The sequence below is a fragment of the Lissotriton helveticus genome, chromosome 12 (assembly GCF_964261635.1).
Source record: "Lissotriton helveticus chromosome 12, aLisHel1.1, whole genome shotgun sequence".
NCBI lineage: Eukaryota > Metazoa > Chordata > Amphibia > Caudata > Salamandridae > Lissotriton > Lissotriton helveticus.
Window position 1 is genome coordinate 685,437,348 of NC_136073.1, and position 22,237 is coordinate 685,459,584.

The 22,237-nt window shown below is 45.2% G+C and overlaps 1 protein-coding gene and 1 long non-coding RNA gene across 4 annotated transcripts in view; one reads left to right on the top strand and one right to left on the bottom strand.

Moving 5' to 3' along the window:
* The window catches only part of LOC144799953 (uncharacterized), a 924,253-nt gene that overhangs the window by 705,294 nt on the left and 196,722 nt on the right, over positions 1 to 22,237 (bottom strand). For both annotated transcript variants that reach the window (XR_013603906.1, XR_013603905.1), the window contains exon 4: positions 19,257 to 19,342. This is a non-coding gene — a long non-coding RNA (uncharacterized LOC144799953). The remainder of the gene's footprint in view (positions 1 to 19,256; positions 19,343 to 22,237) is intronic.
* Positions 1 to 22,237, top strand: part of FCSK (fucose kinase) — a 1,128,763-nt gene that overhangs the window by 633,253 nt on the left and 473,273 nt on the right. The window lies entirely within an intron of this gene.

Consider the following 22,237-nt stretch of genomic DNA (forward strand, 5'->3'; position numbering starts at 1 on the left):
TGATTATGCCCGATGGCACAGGTTCCGCCAGAACGATTTCAGCGACATGTTCGAGTTTTCCTAGGTCGGACAATATAAAAACGGGAACCCAGCCTAGCTCTAAATTAACAGACGGAAAAAGATAATTTTGGCCAAATAATCACTGTTTTATGTTTGTCTTTGGATCTTGTGTGTCATACTTTTCTACTACCCCCCCGTCTGAGTTTGTGTACGTAAATCTGCGTCATCCCCCTGCACGTGCTTCCATGTTACATAAACTATGTTAATAGAAATTTTAGCATAAAACAACCTGGAAAGAAAGAAATGGGAAACTAAATCAGTAAGCCACTGATAAACACGAACTTTTATTTTAACATAACAGGCAAAGAAAAACACAATAACGCTAGAAAAACAAGAACGGTAAACTGTAGAACTTGAAAATCAACAGAACATTCGCCCCCCCCCACCTTCTGGAACCTTCCAAAGCAGGGTAGGGTTACGGCTACGCCCAACCGGCGGCAACCCATATAAGGCGGGCCTTGCTGCCAACTCTTGGTCAGGAAATCTTAACGTATTGGGGAGCCGGAGGAGAGGAAGGGGCCAGCGGCCTGGGCAGTTACAGGTAGTCCCGCTACATGTCTCCTCGGCCAGCCGCAACGGGCCTGGATAGTCTCAGGTAGTCCCGCCACATGTCCAGAGAAGAACGAGACACCTCTTTCTTTTCCCTTCCGTAACAGCCTGTGGAAAAGTAAATTTTGCCATGTTCTGTGTCCCTACGTGTTCCCCATCTTATGTTATGTGTGTATGATTAATATGCATATGTATCCCCCATGTTCGATTAAAGACGCAATTACAGTTGTGTCCATCTCTAGTATGCCAGTTTCCAGTTCTCGTGAATACTACGAATATCAGGCCTATGTAAAGTTACGTTGCCACGTTTCTCAGTGTGCACGTTATTTCATTGTAAAGTCCCCGTTTCTAGGCCTCAAAAGGGCCCGGACACCAGATTCAGCTCCTGTCTCCTGAGCCCTCGCTGAGGAGCGATACAGCCCCCACCTGTGTTCCTGACCCTTCACTTACTTCCTGCCTCACAGTGCCCGGCTCAGCCTGGCTCTGCCTACGAGTCTGCCAAGAGTATGTTATGATTCTAGTTATCAGTCCAGCCCTCCTTCTCTGCATTCCTAAGCTACTGAATCGCATCAATAGTTTCCGTCATTGTCTAGCCTTTACGTCTCCATGTAAGAGAAATACTGTATTTATGGTCATTTAATATTCTTCATTACGCACTACATGTAGAATAATGCATGCACCAGTCTTAGAGTCTGTTAGCCTTTACCCCGATAACTTTTAGTTTATATCAACATGTTCTCTAAACATCAGATACTAGATAATGTTTAGGTACATGTCGCTCTGACTCTCCAGACTTCAGTCTCTGCTCCTAGCACAGAGTTCATAGCCCCCAGCTTCTCCTAGTAACACGTCATTGTCAGTTTGCGCGCACCTCTAGGTTAGAGGTCCCGGCTCCTTAGGTAGCCCCCTCCATGTTTCCGCCCCATTTATGACATATTCTGTTACGTTTACATCACATGTCCATGTATACGCCTCTTGTTACACCTACTTTCACCCTTATCTTTCGCGACTGCTATTGACCACACCCACTGCTCCGCCTATCGTATGTATTGTAATGCAACTGTTTTAGTATATATGCTTGTGTACTGTTATTAAAGTTAGCGCGCTCATTCCCTGTCCCCCCTGCAGGGCCCTGCCATCCTGTTCCCGTGCAGGTTGTCCTGTTCCTGTCCTTTATGCTGTATTAAACCTGCAAACTCCTACTACCTCGAATCTTGACTCTTATTTATTGAGCTATCTGTTATTGCTATGTCCAGTCAAACCTAGATCCGGTATTATTTATTTATATACCACATAATGGCGCCCGAATAGGGACTTGCCCTTTCCCCACGCGCCGGTGAAGCCACGCCGGCCCCCTGACCCTCTGCAGCCGTGACGGAACCATACCGTGCACGTGCAGATATTTCTGCTTCAAGTATCCCTCAGGCCCACGGAGGAGACGGAGGTGGCGGTCCAGCATCCAGACGAGGCGGTGGAGGAACGCGGCGAGTCCCGACCAGAGCCCAAGCCGAGAGTCCAAGGTCCGAGGTATCCGGAGGCCCACCCGTAACTGAAGTCCGAAGTTCGTCCGTCCGGCGTCGAAGCAGTCCAGTCCAGTCCGAGGCCTTCCGTTCTTGCTGCCCGGTGAGTACCGTTGCTGGGGTAGTATCTAGACAGGGTCAATCTAATTGTCTCTGGTCCGTGGGGTTTGGTGGTACACAGATCCCAAAACGAAGTGTCCACTTTGGTGGATGCGGGTCCTGACGTGTCTCTTTATGAGACCGGTAAGTTTCGTACTGTTTCAGCAGTGCATCTAGTCTCTGTTCTAGTCAGTTCTGTTCTCGAGAAATTCATGTATTCTGTTTTCAGTATTCCAGGTAGTATTCTGTCCGAACTGTTATTTTAAATGTTATTCATGTATTTTAATGTCGTGGTATGAGAGTGGTGTAATTATCGTGTTCATTGTGTATTGTAATTGTGTCCAGATTACAGTTCAGTCATGCCGTTATTTTCCAGACTACGTCAGTTAAGAACTAGAAAAGGTCTGTTAGAAGCAGCAGTTCCTGTCCCGCCTAGGGACAGTCCAGGTCACTTTATGTATCAGAAGCATGGCATAAGTGCCATATTGTATCTAGATTTATGGGTAGAGTATACCAAACAGTTAGAAGAAAAGTATAGATGGCCCGTATCGGGTACATGGGATGCCGAGTGCATCATGCGAGTAGAAGAAGCATTATGGAAAAAGAAAGCCAGACAGTCACAGAAAGATGCCATCGAGTTATGGCGCAAAGAATTTCATAAAAGAATCGAAAAAGAAATCAGAAAGTCAGAATTAAGTAGAGAATCCTTAGAACGAGCCCAAGAAAGGGAATTAATCGAGATAGGTGAACGAGTTAAAACTGAACAGTCAGACAGACAGAGAAATGCCCTCATTAAGGGTATGTATCCTCTTCTTGCCGAGGGCTTGCCAAAAGCGACCCCGGAGGCATCCAGTAATTTTCCGCCACCATTAGTTCCGACCAAGCTACGTCACAAACCGACCGCAGCTGATATTTTCATCTCGTCCTACTTGGACGACACGGTCCCAGAATATGCAAATCCTGTTCCGCCAGTCCCTGTAAATCATGTAATTCCTGCTCCTCCAGACACCGGAGTACCTGCTACGGTACTCCCGGTCCAGCCTACATTGCAATTTCCCGCCGCGCTAGTACGAAGAGTATCAGTCGACGATTCTAGTTTAGGGGCCGCAGGAGGAGGTCCTCCTGGTACCCCGCCACCACACCAACGTTTAACGTTAGTCGAGTTACATGAATGTGCGTTACAGCGTACGCCCAAATATAAGTCCGTTGCAGAAATCCGACGAGCTCTTACTGAATGCCGCTATGATCCAGTTGCAGGTGATGATAGCACAGTTATATATTCCATCCGTGTAAGACGGGTGACCGGGTATTTGGACACCCTACCGAATATGAAAGAAGATCTAGACAGAATATATCGTTTCATCCGTACAGGGGATGATCCAGAAAGTATTGGCGAAGCCATGTCTCAAAGGAAAGCTGAGATCCAGCTCATGTTATTAAAGTTTCTGATTAATTGTTTAATAAGGGAACAAGATTATCCGTCCAAAGATCCGAGCGAAATGAGAATCCTGACAAGGTGGAGTGATAATATAGCCGAGGGTAAACACAGAACTATCAGTAGTATAGAGAGTATGTACAAGAAAATTCGTAAGGAAGTAATAAAGTTACACGAACAACGTAAAGCAGCACAAGTAAGCGAGAAAGAGAATGACTCTTCTACGGAAGAGGTAGAGGACGAGAATCCCGCCAGAATAGCGTATGTAGGAAAATCTAGATTTCCAGACCGCCATTTACGCCTAGAACACAAGTCAGTTTTTCATTACCCAGCACCAGAACAAGGTTCTCTAGAACAAGTATTTCAAGCTACCGATCATATTCTGAAATCACGAATCGGTTATAGTAAGTTAAGTACTATGCATGAACAAGAACTAGCCCGATCAGCAGTCCGATGGATTACTGATTCTACCACTTTTCCAGACGAAATAGTGGCACAAATGTTTCTGAAACTGCCCCCAGCCGAGCAACGACTGGTGGGTATGTATATGATCCAGCACCTCATTACTCTGTATGAGGGTCAACATTCTGATCCAGGTCCGTTACATGATGTCCTGAACGAGTTACTCCAGTATAGATGGAAAGGTTTAGGTACCGATTTAATTAGTGTCATTCTAGAACAGCGCCATAAATATAGTATGTTTTTGAACCCGCATTTTGTTCATGTCTCACCTCCAGAAAGTAAACCGTTTTACATAGATAGACAGAATCCGTTACGAGAAGTACACCCAGTCAGGACAGCAGATGGTGAAATGCAACGAGTGTTTGTTTACACTCCGATTACAAAGATGGAACTCTTAGAGATGAAAAAATTAATTCCCTGTCATGACAAAGATCCAGCAGGGTTCCACCGAGAATTAAAAGACATGCTCCGTATGGGAGAATACACTTATCCAGATATTATTAAAATGCTAAAGGTCCTGTTGCCCGCAGGGGTATACGAGAAACTCAAGGAAAAAGATTGGGAGGTGGGAGAGAAAAAGATCGATTGGGCAGTTCTAGAAGCTGAAGATAAGATACGAGTACCAGGTACCGGTCTTGGAGAGAAATGTAAAGAATTACCAGAACTGTTAATACAAGTTTTGCCCAGATTATTAGCAACTAAAAAGGAAGACTGGGATGCAATCTCAGCCTGTAAACAGAAACAAGACGAAGACACTAGTGATTTTTATTCTAGATTCGAGAAATGCTTTATTATAAACAGTGGCTTGAAGACGAGTAGCGAGTCGTACCCTCATCTTTTTGTTACTAAATTAGTCGAGAATTCAAGTCCACAAGTTAAGAATCGAGTTTTGAAAGTCGAAAGTACATGGCAAGCTAGTACCCCGTCCCAGATGTTACAGATGCTCCAATATCACCAGAATAGAATCAGAGAAGAGCAAGAACACGAGAGAAAACGTATGAAAGACACGAAAATGAAAGTACTAGTTGCGCAATCTGTTCCTCAAGACAGTCAGAAGAGGGGTCCGAATCAAGCGAGTCATTCTGCAGCTCCCGTTAAAGGGACATGCAATTATTGTAAACAGCCAGGTCATTTTATAAACGAGTGTGCAGTTCTGAAACATAATATAGCCACTGGTAAAACTAAAGAAAGACCACGTCCGCCGAGACAAGAACAAGTTTCACAGACTTCTCAGCCACAGAATGCACAACAGACAGTTCCAGCACCGCAGCCTATTGCTGCAACACAGCATGTTACACAGCAGATGTACCAGTATGCACAGTCCGAGTATCCAGAGTATCAGCCATATTCATGAAACAGCCTAGAGAGGGAGGTAGGCTTGCCTCTCATCGAGATTCCTGTAGATCAAGAAGGTCCCTATGTTCATAGTCAAGTACTAGGGAAAGACAGAAAGTTTCTGATTGATACAGGGGCAAGTAGGACCACCATCAGTCACGCCGAAGTTCCAGGGGCTCCGCTCTCAGGCTCTAGAAATGTTTCCCTTGGATTTTCAGGAAAGCCTATTGTAAACGAGATATCTAAGCCAGTTACTCTAGAAGTAGGTCCATTGTCCCGTACTACTGATCTGTTACTTACGAAGTCATGTCCAGAAAATCTGTTAGGTATTAAGACACTGAAAGAATTAGGTGCAGTTATTTGCTGTTCCCCAGAGGGAATACGATTGTTTTTACGTGACTTCAAGGGTCACTATGTATTACGAGATTTTGATCCAAGATTGTCCAATGTTCCGCAGCATCTATGGGCGCAAGGTCCAACTGATGTAGGTTACATGCAAATCACACCCCATCGTGTGACTCTCAAGCCAGGTGTAGTGTTACCACGAATCAGACAGTACAGATTGCCACCTGAGGCTGTAGCAGCCTTATCCAAAATTATTGACGAGCTCATGGCTCAAGGAGTAGTTGTAGAAACTGACTCCAATGTATGTAATTCTCCGATCATTCCAGTCATGAAACGTACTGATCCAAATGCACCCCCAGTATATCGATTAGTGATTGACCTTCGAGAACTCAATAAATGTATAATTCCCCAGTACCCAGTTGTCCCAGATATTTCTTCCCTATTGACAGCCATTGATTCCGAAGCTACATTTTTCACAGTCATAGACCTCAAGAACGCGTTTTTCAGTGTCCCCATTCATCCAGACAGCCAGTTTCTTTTCGGATTTTGTTTAAATGGAAGGAGCTATATGTTCACACGAGCTCCTCAAGGTTTCACAGAAAGTCCTAGCATTTACAGTCAAGCACTTAAGAGACAACTAGACAATATTCACATGCCAACTGACACTGCCCTGCTCCAGTATGTCGATGATCTACTGATCACAGCCCGTTCTGAACGTGCTTGCGAGCGAGCATCACTTACAGTCTTGTATTTCCTTGCCGAGATGGGGCACAAGGTGTCCCCTTCAAAGCTTCAATTCTGTGTCCAGCAAGTGATCTACTTAGGCCACTTACTGTCCAAGTGGGGTAGGCAGTTGACACCAGACCGTATCCAGTTAATAGCGAGTCTTCCTCAGCCCAAGACACAGAAGGAGGTACGTGCTTTTATCGGCCTTACTTCTTACTACAGACAATGGATTCCTCAGTATGCATTTCTAGCTAAGCCACTGATACAGTTAACGACACAGGAGGCAGCCGTATCGACTGTCCTCCCTTGGACATCTGAACATACACTTAGTTTCAATGAGTTAAAGAAAGCTTTATGCCAAGCTCCAGTTCTAGCTACACCGAACTACAGTAAGCCTTTTACACTTTTCGTCACTGAACGTGAAGGTACAGCATTATCTGTTCTCACACAAGATCAAGCAGGACAATACAAGCCCTGTGCTTATTTTTCGAGCACACTAGATCCTGTAGCCCAGGCTCTGCCTGCGTGCCTCAAGTCAGTTGCAGCCACAGCTCTAGCTATCAGACAAAGTGATTCCATAGTATTAGGACATTCCTTGACAGTACAAGTTCCACACTCCGTGGAAGTTCTTTTAAACCGTACACAGACTCAACACTTGACAATTGCACGTTTAACAGGTTATGAACTGACACTGTTCCAGCCACACATAGAAATCAGACGCTGCAACATTCTAAATCCTGCTACGCTGTTACCGTCAGTTAATTCAAATCCTGCCACACACGACTGTGTGGAAGTAGTTAACACTATGACTAAGCCAAGACAAGATCTGACAGATATTCCATTACCAGATCCCGACCTGACACTTTATGTGGATGGTTCATGTATGAGAACAAGTACAGGAGAACTAGTAGCCGCGTATGCAGTGACTACTGACACTGAAGTTATAGAAACACACCGTATTGACACCCTGTCTGCTCAAGCAGCAGAGCTAGTTGCTCTGACCCAAGCCTGCATACACGCCAAGAACCTGAAAGTTAATATTTATACAGATTCACGCTACGCATTCGGAGTCGTACACGACTTTGGAGTACTCTGGCAGGAGAGAGGTTTCATGACTTCTCATGGAACCAAGATTCAGCATGGTCTCCTTATTCAAGCTCTGTTAGATGCCATACATTTACCGACATCTATTGCTATCATGAAATGCAAAGCACATACGAAAGTTACTGACATTATTTCTCAAGGTAATGATCTAGCAGATCGCACAGCCAAGTTTACAGCACAGACTCCAGACATTCCAGTTAATCCGACACAGACACCTACTCCAGATCCGACTACCTGTATGACAGTTAAGGACCCTACTCAAGATGTCATAGATATCCAGTTACATGCTACTCCCGATGAAATCAAGAAATGGTCCGAACAAGGAGGGGTCCAGACAGATCAGGGATGGGTAACGAAGGGAAAAGCCACATGGTTTCTCCCCGACTCTATGGTTCAAGTCATTATCAATACCGCACATAGTCCAGCACATTTAGGAGAAAAAGCTATGTTAGACAGTATCCAGAACATTTGGTTCAACAAGCATTTACGAGCTGCAGCCAAGCAGAAAGTCCGTACCTGTATGATATGTTGCCAGCTTAATCCAGGTAAAAGTGTCCCGGTGGAACAAGGTGGATTCCAGCCCCCTGACCACCCTTTTGAAGTCCTCCAGATGGATTATATTCAGATGGAGCGATGTCGAGGTTTCAAGTATGTCCTTGTAGTTGTATGCGCTTTGTCCAGGTGGACAGAAGCATATCCAGTCCCAGATTACACAGCCGCGACCACTGCCAAGCAGCTGGTTCGTGAATTCTTCCCCCGTTATGGACTCCCTAGAGTCGTATATTCTGACAACGGCCAACCATTCTCATCTGAACTCATGAAACATGTTTCCCTTTTGTTAGGGTACCAGTGGAAGTTCCATTGTGTACGCCATCCTGAAGCAGCCGGTCTCGTAGAGACACATAATCAGACCCTGAAAATCCGCATTGCTAAAATATGTAAAGAGAAAGGTGTGGACTGGCTAGTAGCTCTGCCAGTCGCTTTGTTTTATATGCGCATGGTCGCACATTCCAGATCAGGTCTGTCCCCGTATGAGGTCGTATTCGGCCGCCCCCCTAATATGTGGGGTACACCTAGACCCCGAAGTATTACCGATGTTTCAAGTAATATGCTGACAGATTACCTAGCTTCCTTGATGTCTGCCCTACACTCTTGTCGTTCACAGGTTGCCGCCGCATTTCCAGACAATACCGAGGTGGCACCGCATGAAATCGTTCCCGGATGCATGGTTCTTGTCCGGAATTTTGATCGTTCAAGTCCGCTGGAGCCCCGCTGGAAGGAGCCCAAGCAGGTCCTCCTGGCCACCCGTACTGCCGTCAAGCTGGAAGGCAGGAAGGGCTGGGTCCACCTGTCTCATGTGAAAAGATTTTACGGACTAAAGACTGTTTCAAAGAACATTTCCGAGGATTTTAAGGATTGCCAAAGTACTATTCTCAAGGACTGTCCCGCAAAAGACAATGATACAGATCCCTCCCTGTTAGAGAAAACTCCGCAACAGGAGTATAAGCTAAAATTAAGGTCTAGTAAAATAAGTCAGCCAGTTTGATTGTCTAAGTCCTCCCCTAGGTGAAACGGTTAGACCGGTTTCTGACATGTATAAAATAGACCCCCATAGTGAGAGAGTTAGTCAAAACTCAATCCGATGTATCGTTTTTCTAAGTTTCATATTGTTTTTCAGCCTTATGACTACCTGCACAAGTTATGCATTTTATTTGTATTTTCCAGTTTCTCATGTAAATAAGTCTTCTAATGCTACGGTAGAGCACACGTTTAGTGATCTACCTCCTCATGAACTCTCATATCGTCTTGCTATGCGTAATAATTCCTTTATCCGCATGTTACATTATTCACACCAGACCAGCAATGCCACTAATTGTTGGGTGTGTGGTCGACTCCCCCCTTTCCAGACACCGAAGGGAGTTCTGCCACTCTTTCCTTATCCATTTTCACATAATGGTTCATGTGGAGCATGGTCCACGTTAACGTCATCCTCAACAGATATGTCTTTTCTTAACAGTACATGTTTCCCAGACAAGCAAGGTCTTCCCCACAGAACAGGGTTAGATCTAGAAAATGAAGTTTACAATTTAGGTAATTATTCTTCGAATTTTATGGTCCTGAATGTTCAGTCTGATCCTACTCCAGACTTACCTGCTATGTCAGTATTACCAGTCAAAGGTGAATTATGTGTCCGAAAGAATGGTTCCGTACATGTAGGCCATAGTGATTGTACTACTATTGTCAAGTATAGTGACAGTAGGAAATCTATTTTCAAAGCTTCACGTCATTCTTATTTTGTTTGTGGTCAGACCGCATATGTTCGTCTGCCCCTCGATTGGGAGGGAACCTGTTACATTGCCTTCCTACTGCCACCAGTTTTTCTAGCCCCACCTGACTACCATAGGAATTCCCACCTAGTACATACTAGACACAAGAGAGACCTCCCGATTGTCGATTATACTGAAACTGCTCTAGAACAATATATAGATATCAATAAAGGTGTCTTCCCTTATTTAGGTACTGTTGTGAATAGTAAACTGATACGTAGATTAACCAGAACACTCGAAGCAGTAGTGATTGAGACTACTTCTGCTCTAGGTAATTTAACCGAGGAGCAATCCTTTATGAGAATTGTCGTGCTCCAGAATCGTCTCGTCCTTGACGTCATACTGGCCGATAGGGGCGGGGCATGTAGAGTCATCAGATCTAGTTGCTGCATTTTCATTCCTAATAACGCGCCGTCTGTTTATTCAGCTATAACCAGACTTCATAAAATTGCCCATATGTTACACCAAAATCCAGGCACCTGGACATGGTCCGGTTGGTTCTGGAATATAATTTCCGCCTGGGGATGGAAAGTATTGTCCTTTCTAGGTATTGCAGTAGCGATCATATTCAGTTGCTGCCTCTGTATACAATGTGGCCCTGCGATTTGTGGCATTTGTGCTACCTCTTGTATTCCTAGTCCCAAGTCCCGTTCTAAATTCCGTTCCAAGAAAATTCGAGACGAGCAAATGATACTGTATGAAATGATAGATGGTATCATGAATATTGATGTTTCCTGATGGAAACGTAGTGACAAGGAGGGAATGTGGAAAAGTAAATTTTGCCATGTTCTGTGTCCCTACGTGTTCCCCATCTTATGTTATGTGTGTATGATTAATATGCATATGTATCCCCCATATTCGATTAAAGACGCAATTACAGTTGTGTCCATCTCTAGTATGCCAGTTTCCAGTTCTCGTGAATACTACGAATATCAGGCCTATGTAAAGTTACGTTGCCACGTTTCTCAGTGTGCACGTTATTTCATTGTAAAGTCCCCGTTTCTAGGCCTCAAAAGGGCCCGGACACCAGATTCAGCTCCTGTCTCCTGAGCCCTCGCTGAGGAGCGATACAGCCCCCACCTGTGTTCCTGACCCTTCACTTACTTCCTGCCTCACAGTGCCCGGCTCAGCCTGGCTCTGCCTACGAGTCTGCCAAGAGTATGTTATGATTCTAGTTATCAGTCCAGCCCTCCTTCTCTGCATTCCTAAGCTACTGAATCGCATCAATAGTTTCCGTCATTGTCTAGCCTTTACGTCTCCATGTAAGAGAAATACTGTATTTATGGTCATTTAATATTCTTCATTACGCACTACATGTAGAATAATGCATGCACCAGTCTTAGAGTCTGTTAGCCTTTACCCCGATAACTTTTAGTTTATATCAACATGTTCTCTAAACATCAGATACTAGATAATGTTTAGGTACATGTCGCCCTGACTCTCCAGACTTCAGTCTCTGCTCCTAGCACAGAGTTCATAGCCCCCAGCTTCTCCTAGTAACACGTCATTGTCAGTTTGCGCGCACCTCTAGGTTAGAGGTCCCGGCTCCTTAGGTAGCCCCCTCCATGTTTCCGCCCCATTTATGACATATTCTGTTATGTTTACATCACATGTCCATGTATACGCCTCTTGTTACACCTACTTTCACCCTTATCTTTCGCGACTGCTATTGACCACACCCACTGCTCCGCCTATCGTATGTATTGTAATGCAACTGTTTTAGTATATATGCTTGTGTACTGTTATTAAAGTTAGCGCGCTCATTCCCTGTCCCCCCTGCAGGGCCCTGCCATCCTGTTCCCGTGCAGGTTGTCCTGTTCCTGTCCTTTATGCTGTATTAAACCTGCAAACTCCTACTACCTCGAATCTTGACTCTTATTTATTGAGCTATCTGTTATTGCTATGTCCAGTCAAACCTAGATCCGGTATTATTTATTTATATACCACAAGCCGCAGCAGCTCCGGACGGCGGGATGTCCTGCACGTACCTCCGCAACAATTTGTCCAAGTTGGGCTGGGAGGGAGAGGCGACGCGGACGAGCCTCTCCCACCTCCACGGATAGGAGGTCTCCCAGCCCCCGGCCCAACGCCGAACACCCCCAACCAGGCGATGGTGCCCCAATACTTGCGCAGCACCGAACGTGCAATGGTGCCCATATTTTCGGAACACCGAACCTGCAATGACTGCACCGATACTCGTGCCGCGCCGAATGCGCGCCACAGGTGGCCATACTCCCACAGCACTGAGCACACGACTTGGGGAGCACCGGATGGGGAGAGACCTTCGTGCGGGCCGATGAAAAAGAGCAGCATGGGGTGCACCGGAAGAAGGAGACGGCGCGAACGAGTCTCCCTCGCCCCCCCAGGTGGGGGCATCACAGCTGCACCCCAGCCGAACGTCCCGCTTTCACAAAACAGAGCCCTCTTCCTTTCACTCCGAAGGATCTCTTCCACTCTTGCAAACTCGACGAGAGTGGCCCCTGTAGGGCCCCAAAATGGCGTCTGGGTCCGCTGGAAGGCGGGCCTCGGCCGCTAGAGTAACTTTGACCAGCAATATAACTCGGTCGCTCGCCCACCGGAGCACGAGCCCCCACCTCCGACAACATCTCCACAGCCTTGAAGATTCTACAAAGGTCCCCGAAGGAGCCCTCGACCACTGCAGGCCTCCGGTAAGGGGCAACTGCCTTGATCGCCAACGAAATAAACATGACATTGCCACTCCTTCTGTTAGCATGAATTCTAGAACTACCGGAAAGGGACTCTGGTCCAACTGCCGGTTGTAGGAAACATTTTTCCCTGATGCTACTTCCGGACTAACCCGGCCCCGCCCAAAATGGCGCCGGTATCAATAGGAACTTACGAACACCTCGTGGTGTCCCTTTTCGCTATACAAACTTAATGTTCTGATACATATATGACCCTTTGTACACTTGACGAGAAGAAAGGAGAGCTCACTCGAGGAACATGTAAAAGGATCGCGTTAAAAATGATGATTATAAATGTACAATGTATTATATTTTTATAGCCGATGTATATCCTCGCTTATGATGCACGCGCACGGTATGCATATAGGAAATCTGATTGCAACTAGTATGACTATGCTTCTAAATTATGAAATAAACGCCCCCGAACCCCCCGGCCAACTGATAGACGTTCTGGTTTGCTACCAAATGAAGTGCTAAAACTTTCAGATGTTTTTATTGCTGCCAAACAACACCCCCACTGTACGCATTTTAGCCATTGCCGTGCCCGGCCAAATACGACTGCACCCTTATGAATCCACATACTATGATCTCGCAAAAATAAAGGTCCTTTTTTCAAAATGATGAACGGGTATTGCTTGCTTTATTTAAAATATGGGATGGGCGGGAGAGTTCTTTTCTGTGCACCCTACTATGCTCTCTCTTTAAGGTTATTAAGAAGATGGCTGCCCAGCCCTGGAGGACGGATCGGATCGACAACACGACACTCTGCCTTCAAAGTACGCGACTGACTCATGAACTCTCGCATGGAGGAAGACCTCGACTTCCAAGGATGGGTAAAACGAACGGTATAAATGAGGGAATGTAAAAGAAGGGTAAAATAAACGATGTAAATGTTATAAAGTACGACGTTCAAAGGTATTAGGGAACAGAGCTGACCCAAGAACCCAAGAACCTTAGAACGTCACAGCGCTGAAGGAGGTTTAAGGATCCCGATAGTGAGATACATCTTCGACTAGATACCTCGCACTAGACACCTCTGGTTCCCTTTTCACGTTTCCCCGCACACGACCTATAAGGACACACTGCCCCCCCCCGACTCCAGAAACGATATCCCCGGGGATTCTACCCCGAGGAGGAAAGACGAGTATGAGGTAAGTAAAGGACTTTCGAATCCATGTATTGGATGTGCGCGAATGTTGTCCCCCTTCCTTCCCCTCTTTTTCCCTCCCTCTACAGGGTACATCAGGGGCCGCACCCAAGGTATGGCGAAGATCTGAAGCCTTGCCATGTCTAATACACGAAAACAGACCAGCGCTGCAAGGTGGCACCTAAGCACGCCTGCAAACTACTCACGTAGCAAACAAACCTGTAGAACTAGTATGATCTGATGAAAAGTGATCACTCTTAACCCAGGCTGCGCGAATGAACCTATGTCACGGATGAATCAAAACTATGAGAGAATGTGCATGTGTGACTGAGGCATTGAATCAACGGGTCGAAGGACCGAGAATGCAAGAAAGTGCGACACAATGGTACTTCCCTTTTCTTTTTCCTTTTTCTCGAAGCATGTCCCCTCTACCCTGTCTAATGCTCAAACTGCATGATTTCAAGATTCTAACGCAGACCCGTGAATGTCCTTTACTGTGTAATGCACTAAATAGCCTTCCTTAAATACACTGCCACTCTCTCTGTCGCACGTGTACTATTTAGCCTGCCGTTGCACTCTCTCTCTCTCTCTCTCTCTCTCTCTCTCTCTCTCTCCTCTCTCTCTCTCTCTCTCTCTCTCTCTCTCTCTCTCTCTCTCTCTCTCTCTCTCTCTCTCTCTCTCTCTCTCTCTCTCTCTCTCTCTCTCTCTCTCTCTCTCTCTCTCTCTCTTTCACACTCCCACTCTTCCGAGCGATTAGCCCCGAAATTGACAGACTGCCACCCCTAGCACACCACCCAATTGCCTTCAAATACCGCCGGTATTTGCTCAAAACTTGTCTTTAATAAAATGACCCTAATACTGTGTCACCACCTCTCCTTTCCGGAAATATTTTGATGAAATGGAGAATTGGTCATAAAGGAAAGGACAGGTAAGCTGACTGAGGTTCCCTAAATCTGACCCGAAATGAGGGAACTACATGTCAGCGGCTACTACTATGAAATAAAAGTGCCTCAGATAACGCGCCCCTCCCCGTCCCAAATTGTCGCGATACCCAAAACCATAAAGGTAACCGAAACCCCCTATCTTCTCAGGACGCTCCCAGTATTGCGTTCAGTTGCCCCCCCCCCCCATCAACGTTTTCTATGTACCTAGGTGTCTTCCGATGAGACCCCTGTCTTCTCTAATTTAGTAATGCGGCCGCGAGAGGCTGCATAGGGACCAGAATGATGTTTTGCAAAATTAAAGATTAGACCGGAGCAAAGAAAACCATTACACTGAGCCTTGTCGAAAGTGAAAATGTTTAGTTAAAGGGCAGGATGCATTGATGATATAAAAAAAATAAAAAAATAAATGTTTAGCCTATGTTCGTCCCTCAGCGAGAAGCCTATTAGTACCATGCGGTTAGCTCACACCACTTTTTATTAGCATTGCCCGGCTTACATTACAGGGGTGGGCCCCCATCAGATGACCTGTCGTGACTATATTAAACAGTTGTGAAGGAAAGCCATAGTAAACTCAGCAGGTCCACCATCGATCATTTATATGTATAGCGAACGTTCCTATCTTCATTTGCCTGGAGCTGGGAGAGAAATAGACTTATGTGGTTACTTTCCTCTACCAAATCTCTAAAAACTGTCTTTTCAAACTCCTTCAAGGGTACGGCTGTTGGAGGAAAGAAGGACCGGATGTGGGAGCACGTGGCCTGACTACGGACTATGGAACGTCTGTGACATGGGCCAAGGCGAGACTGCGACAGAACAGAGCTACAGGACGAGGCACTACCTCCAACAAAGTGAGAAGAAAGGGCTAACCTGATGCCCCCGCTCTATGTTCGAATGTGTGCCGAAAGGTCCCCGCTCTCTAGACTCGGTCATGAGCCCGCCTATCTGAAGTCTCTCGTTCCCCTAGTTTGTTCCTGATTTGGCCTTGCTCCATCCCCCTTTTTTCTCCGACCTACCCTATGGACTATTTTGTACACTCTTCTTCCACCTGAACTTTTGACTATTGATCCCAAAGGACACCGGGCGAGAAAGACCCTTTTTCTGACCAGAAACGCGAGGAAAGGGTCGTGCCCTGCAACACGGAACTTAGAATAGAGCTGGACTCGTAGCTCCACCGCCGGTGCTCCACAGTGCCAACGGAAGACGAAGAATTGCTGAAAGCTTACTAAACCTCGAACATTCCCGATCATTTCTGCCACGTCTCGTCTCTCTCCCAGCCAACATTGTATTGATTATGTAACAATCCATCAGTTCGCCTTATGAAATGTACTCACTGCTCTGCATTGCATTACTATGACTTTCCTGCTAAACAAGTTTATCAAAGTTTATCAAATAGGTCCGCCTCCTAAAAACTAGAAATCTCAAAATGTATTGTTTACAACTCTTTCATCTAGGGTTCCTACCGTTTTCTTTCTCATGCCCACCACAATAGAACTGAGTAGAAAATGAACAAGCAAGATGTCTTGAATATGTTAAAGGGAGGACTGTTGAAAATTAGTACGGTTTGGTGAACATTATCTGCGCCATCTTGCCTCTTCCCCTGATGCCACACTTTTGTCGTGCGCACCCGCCATTTTAAGATGCCCTGATCAGAACGAACCCTCTTGCATGCCGCTGGCCCCTGACATAGCCCTTCACCCTCACCAAGCCCGCACGCTGACCAACCCCCCCCTGCTTGCACCTGCCTTGAATCATAAACCCCTCTTCAGCGCTGCTCTGCCCCAGGCCCTCATCCTGTTCCCAGCGCGACACCTCCCTTCTTCCCTTTCATGATCCCCGGCCCTTAGATGCAAACCCTTTTCCCCGTGTGCCCGTTTGTCTTCCTCGTTCCCAGGCCGACACCCAGCTCTGCCGATACTGTTCCTTGCCCCTCCCGTACAATAGAAAGCTTCCCCCATCAAGGGATCCCCGGGTTGATCAAAGCCCCCACCCCCATGAGATCCGATCGAACCCCGCATTCCATGAATTGACGGAATATCCAGCTGCGCGATACTCATCACCTGTTGTGACCAGGATGGGGACCTCTACTGTAAATATGTGTGGGAACGGGCCCGGAGGGGGGGTTCCGGGAATGTCTTTCCGTACATCAAAGCTTTATCATGAGTATGTAAACTGTAATAAAAACCGCAAACACTGTATATAAGGGGCCAGGCCTCAAACATAAGTTAGAGCACCTCAGAACGATACCTGCTGTCCGTTTTGCTGTGTTCTCCTCCGGAGAGAATAAAAACCTTGTTTCCTGCTTTCCAGTTCCAGCGCCTGCCTCTTCATTTATTAAATAATTCGAGGGTCACAGAGGCAATACCGCCGGGCAAATATCGATTGTCCCCGACCCAAACCTCTAAATTACTCTCTTAAACAATCACTTATAGAAACACATACTTAATTAAACAGGAACTCTTACAATCTCATACTCTCACATATACTCACTTACATACATCAATATTCACATATACTAGATTAAAACATATGTAGTTACTGATAAATACACTAGTGAGACAGTCATTCACTCACTAACACACACATATACACACTCATCCACCCATACAGTCCTGCACATATGCTGTCTTCAAAACACATACAGAGAGTCAGTTATTCATGCATCTATGTGCTAAGTAATACCCCCACCAAACCATACAAACACTCATACTGATACTAAAACAAACATCTAATAACCCATATACAGATACATGTAGCTACTCACCAACCCATGCAGCCACTTATACAGAAAGTGAAACACTAATCCTTATATTTAAATATTTAAACATTACTCACTAATATATGCATTGCCTAAGATACACTTAATAAGCCAGTTAACCAATCAATTTTTTTTAAACATTTTTTTAACATCTAAACACTTATTCAAACATTTATTCTTCCATCAACTTTTACATATACATATATAACACATATTTATTTCTCGGAAAGACACACATTCACTGGATGGTGTCATCAGTGATGTCATGAGTGATGTCACTGACCATGTCATGAGTGATGTAATATGTGACGTCATCAGCAGTGCATTGCACGCGCAAGTTATAGTGAGTCCAACTAACTATAACGTGGGAATTTCAATGGTTTTATGCGAGTAACATTTCCAGATAACTATAACTGGTGTGAAACCTATGTTTTTTTAGTGAATATATATATATATATATATATATATATATATATATATATATATATATATATATATATATATATATATATTATATATTTTACATTCCACCAAGAGTCCAAAGTTAATCAAAGATACATCCAAAATTGTATGATACTTATATTCAAGCACAATAACAGCAAGTGCCTTACTTTTCACTCAGTTAAATGACAGCAGGAAAACATGTTCTAGTTTCACAATACTCCAAATGTCAGATTGTTTTTCATCTTCTTTATTTTCTCAAAATGTGTAATATTACAAAAAGACAAATACACAGTGGGAACAGCCTACGCATTTCGTCCCTGTTCTCATGGGCTGTTTAAACATAAGAACATACAACACAAATACTATATTAGAAGAACAATCAGACAAAAAGACAAATAGACCAACATTTAGAAAAACTCTTTTGAAAAAACAGTGTCATTTTGTGATTAACATACTCTATATACAAACATACAAAACACACATTTAAAAACATTACGTTTATATTTTATAACTAATTCATAAAACACATATGTTAAATCCAACATTCAATTTTTCAATAGACCAAAGACAATGTTGTAATATGTAAGCAATCAATTTACATATTTAGACCAGTTTACACACTCTTCGTACCTTTTACATGAAAAGTGACAAGGTAAAACATTATCTTCAGTCTCATTACTATCAACTGACTACTTCCAGTTTACTGTATCATAACTCTTCAGCCTTAGTGCAATACTTTTCCCTAAATATAGCTCTTATACACTTGCCGTCAGATAATCTCCTCTCTGTTGTAATGTCCCTTAATTTGGGCTTTGACCTGTGTGACACTTTGTATATCCAGTTCCAAGCAGAAACAATGGCTTCATTTTATCATGTCTAATCTAATGGAACGGTAGTGCTAGCTTCTACTCTTTAAATGTCCATTAATTACTCTGATTTTAAGTCAACGTTGCCATTGTTATACCTAGTTTGATTATCAGTAGTACCACCTGTTGTTATCCACTCACAGATAATCACCCCAGTCAAATTCGATCAACAAAACCCCCATACTTTGAAGTTCCACAGCCATCAAAAAATATAAGGTACAATGGTTTACCACTAATCCAACTTGTGGGAAGTCCTGTGTGCAATCAATTTATGTGATTCCAAGAAACCACCTTTAAAGTATTATTACAACCTGAATGATGAGGAATATAAAGGAAAAGAGAACATTCTAAATACTACCCCAGGTGAAGGTACATAAGCAACCTAATTACAAATCCACACCCAAATGGGCATCTACTAGTTGCCAAGTCTTACCTCAAGGGATTCTCCTGTTAACTCAATGGTTGGTGAATTCCTCTACTACATCAATGAATACAGAGCAGGTCTCCCTTTTGTTTGTTCTATAAAAAGAGGAAAACAACCGCACTTGGATCTTCTTTCATGAATAATTTATTATAAAAACACATTTTTACTACACTTGTACAACAAACACCAGAGCAAAATCTCGCCTCCCCTATTGATCCAGTATTCGGTATTCCGGAGAGAAAAGGACAAGGAACAGTTTAATTGGTGAATACCTTTATGCCCAGCATCAGTTACTACTGGCCCATCTACAGCTTTCCCCCCAGCACCTGGGTGTGTAGTGCCCCCTAGAGGGAAGAAAGACAAATCCTCAATAAACTCCCACAGGCATTCACTCTTTTTTAGGTCTCGCTAAAGCAATGCGTAAGCATTGTTCGGCAAGATTCTAGTAAGCGGTCCGAAAAGTCTACCCAAGCTGCGGATTAGACACAGTTCATGTGAGACAGGCGCGTGCACAACACCAGCCACATCACACACCACCATTTGTATGTGCCTCAGCATCCGACTTAAAAGGCTGCCGCTCCCCCAATCAGACTTCAAAGGCTGCCGCTCCCCCGTGCCCCGCCTCAGACTTTAAAGGAATGCACTCCCCCGCTATCTTGAATGTGGATGCCTGGGCACTCCTTTTTACATCTCACACCCCTGCCCGGTACAGTTCATGTGATTCAGGCGAGTGTACAAAGCACACCACAAGCCTTGGCATCAGACTTCAAAGGGATCCGCTCCCCCGCCCCTGCAATGCAGAGAGCTTGTTTATAGACAGTGGCTCAGTTTTTCTTGGAACAAATCCACCCCTCTAGTTTTATTTCTTATACATTAAATTCCGAGCCCGATTTTTCCACGTTTTGCTTTCTTTTATTTTAGGAGATCATGGTAACACTTTTGATTAGTGGTTTTAAGTGACTGCAGTCTTGTGGGGTTGCCTAGAGAAAGCACACACTTTTCTTTCCTAAACCATTGCCCATTTTTCGCGGAGCAGGACCTGCTTTGCTCAAGTAACCTGCAAGCATTTTGTAGGCAAGTGCATTAATTGTGAGTATTCTGCATCCATGCCCTAGAGCTCATGAGCATTTAGTATGGAATGCTTATCTTGCTTAGCTTTACCTCGTAAGTGACTCCATCCAAATAACACTTAGGTAAAAAATAATTCAAAAGTTTGCAAAATTGCAGATTTTCAGATGAAAACTATCCTTGTAAAAACGACAGGAAGGACTCGTAGTTCTTTGCAAGGACAGTGGTTACTTCACAGCAACAGAAATACATGGCCTTGCACACCACTACTTGTGATCCTGTGTCTAGTACCTGGGATACAGAAGCACTAATGGTAATTTGATACCACAACACTTAGCAATGCCCGTAGAGTCAAGTCAATGTAATCAACCCAATCCATTCACACAACAACTTTCATTCTCATCACTCAAGACATTTGTATCATTAAATTTTCTTGGAAAAATACCCAATAGCATCTTCTCACAATAATTTCCTTATAAAACACACCATCACACACCCTCACACTCACAACCCTCACTCACCCTCACCCTCACACCCCCTCACCCTCGCCCCCTCACCCTCACACCCACTCACCTTCACCCACCCTCTCACCAACCCTCACACCCCCTCACCCTCACACACCCTCACACACCCCCTCACCCCCCACACCCCTCACCCTCACACACACCCTCACACACCCCCTCATCCTCACACCCCTCACTCCCAAATCCCCACACATTCCCTCACCCTCCTTCACAACCCCTCACCCACCCTCACACCCCTCACACCCCCTCACCCTCACTCACTCACCCACCCTCACACACCCTCACACCCTCACCCTCACACACCCCCTCACCCTCACACACCCACTCACCCTCACACCCCCTCACCCTCACATACCCTCACCCTCACACACCCTCACTCACCCTCCCACACCCTCTCACCCTCACACACCCTCACACCCCCTCACCCTCACCCCCTCACCCTCACCCTCACACCCCCACCCTCACACCCCTCACCCCAACACACCCTCACCCTCACACACCCTCTCACCCTCACACACCCTCACCCCTTCACCCACCCTCACCCTCACACCCCTCACCCTCACACCCCCTCACCCTCACCCCCTCCACCCTCACCCCTCTCACCTTCAACCACGCTCTCACCCTCACACACCCTCTCACCCTCACACACCCTCTCACTCACCCTCACACACCCTCACCCTCACACACCCCCTCACCCCCCTCATCCTCACACACCCTCACCCTCACACACACCTCACCCTCACACACCCTTACCCTCACACACCCTCACACACTTCCTCACCCTCACACCCCCTCACCCTGACCCTCCCTCACCCTCACCCTCACACCCCCTCACCCTCCCTCACCCTCACACACCCTCACTCCCACACACCCTCACCCTCACAAACCCTCACCCTCAATCACCCTCTCACCCACACACACCCTCACCCTCACACCCCCTCACTCTCACACCACCTCACCCTCACACCCTCACACCACCTCACCCTCACACCCCTCACCCTCACACCCCCCTCACCCTCACACACCCTCACCCTCACACACCCTCACCAGCATAGCATAACAAAACATAGCATAGCATAGCATAAAAAAACAAAGCATAGGATAGCAAAACAAAACATAGCATAACAAAACACAACAAAGGATAGCATAGCATAACAAAACTTAGCATAGCATAACAAAACATAGCATAGCAAAACAAATCATAGCATAACAAAGCATAGCATAACATAACAAAGCATAGCAAAACAAAACATAGCATAGTATAACAAAACGTAGCGTAGCATAACAAAACACAACAAAACATACCATAGCAGAACAAAACAGCATAGCAGAACAAACATAGCATAACATAACAAAACATAACATAACAAAACATAGCATAACATAACAAATCAAAGC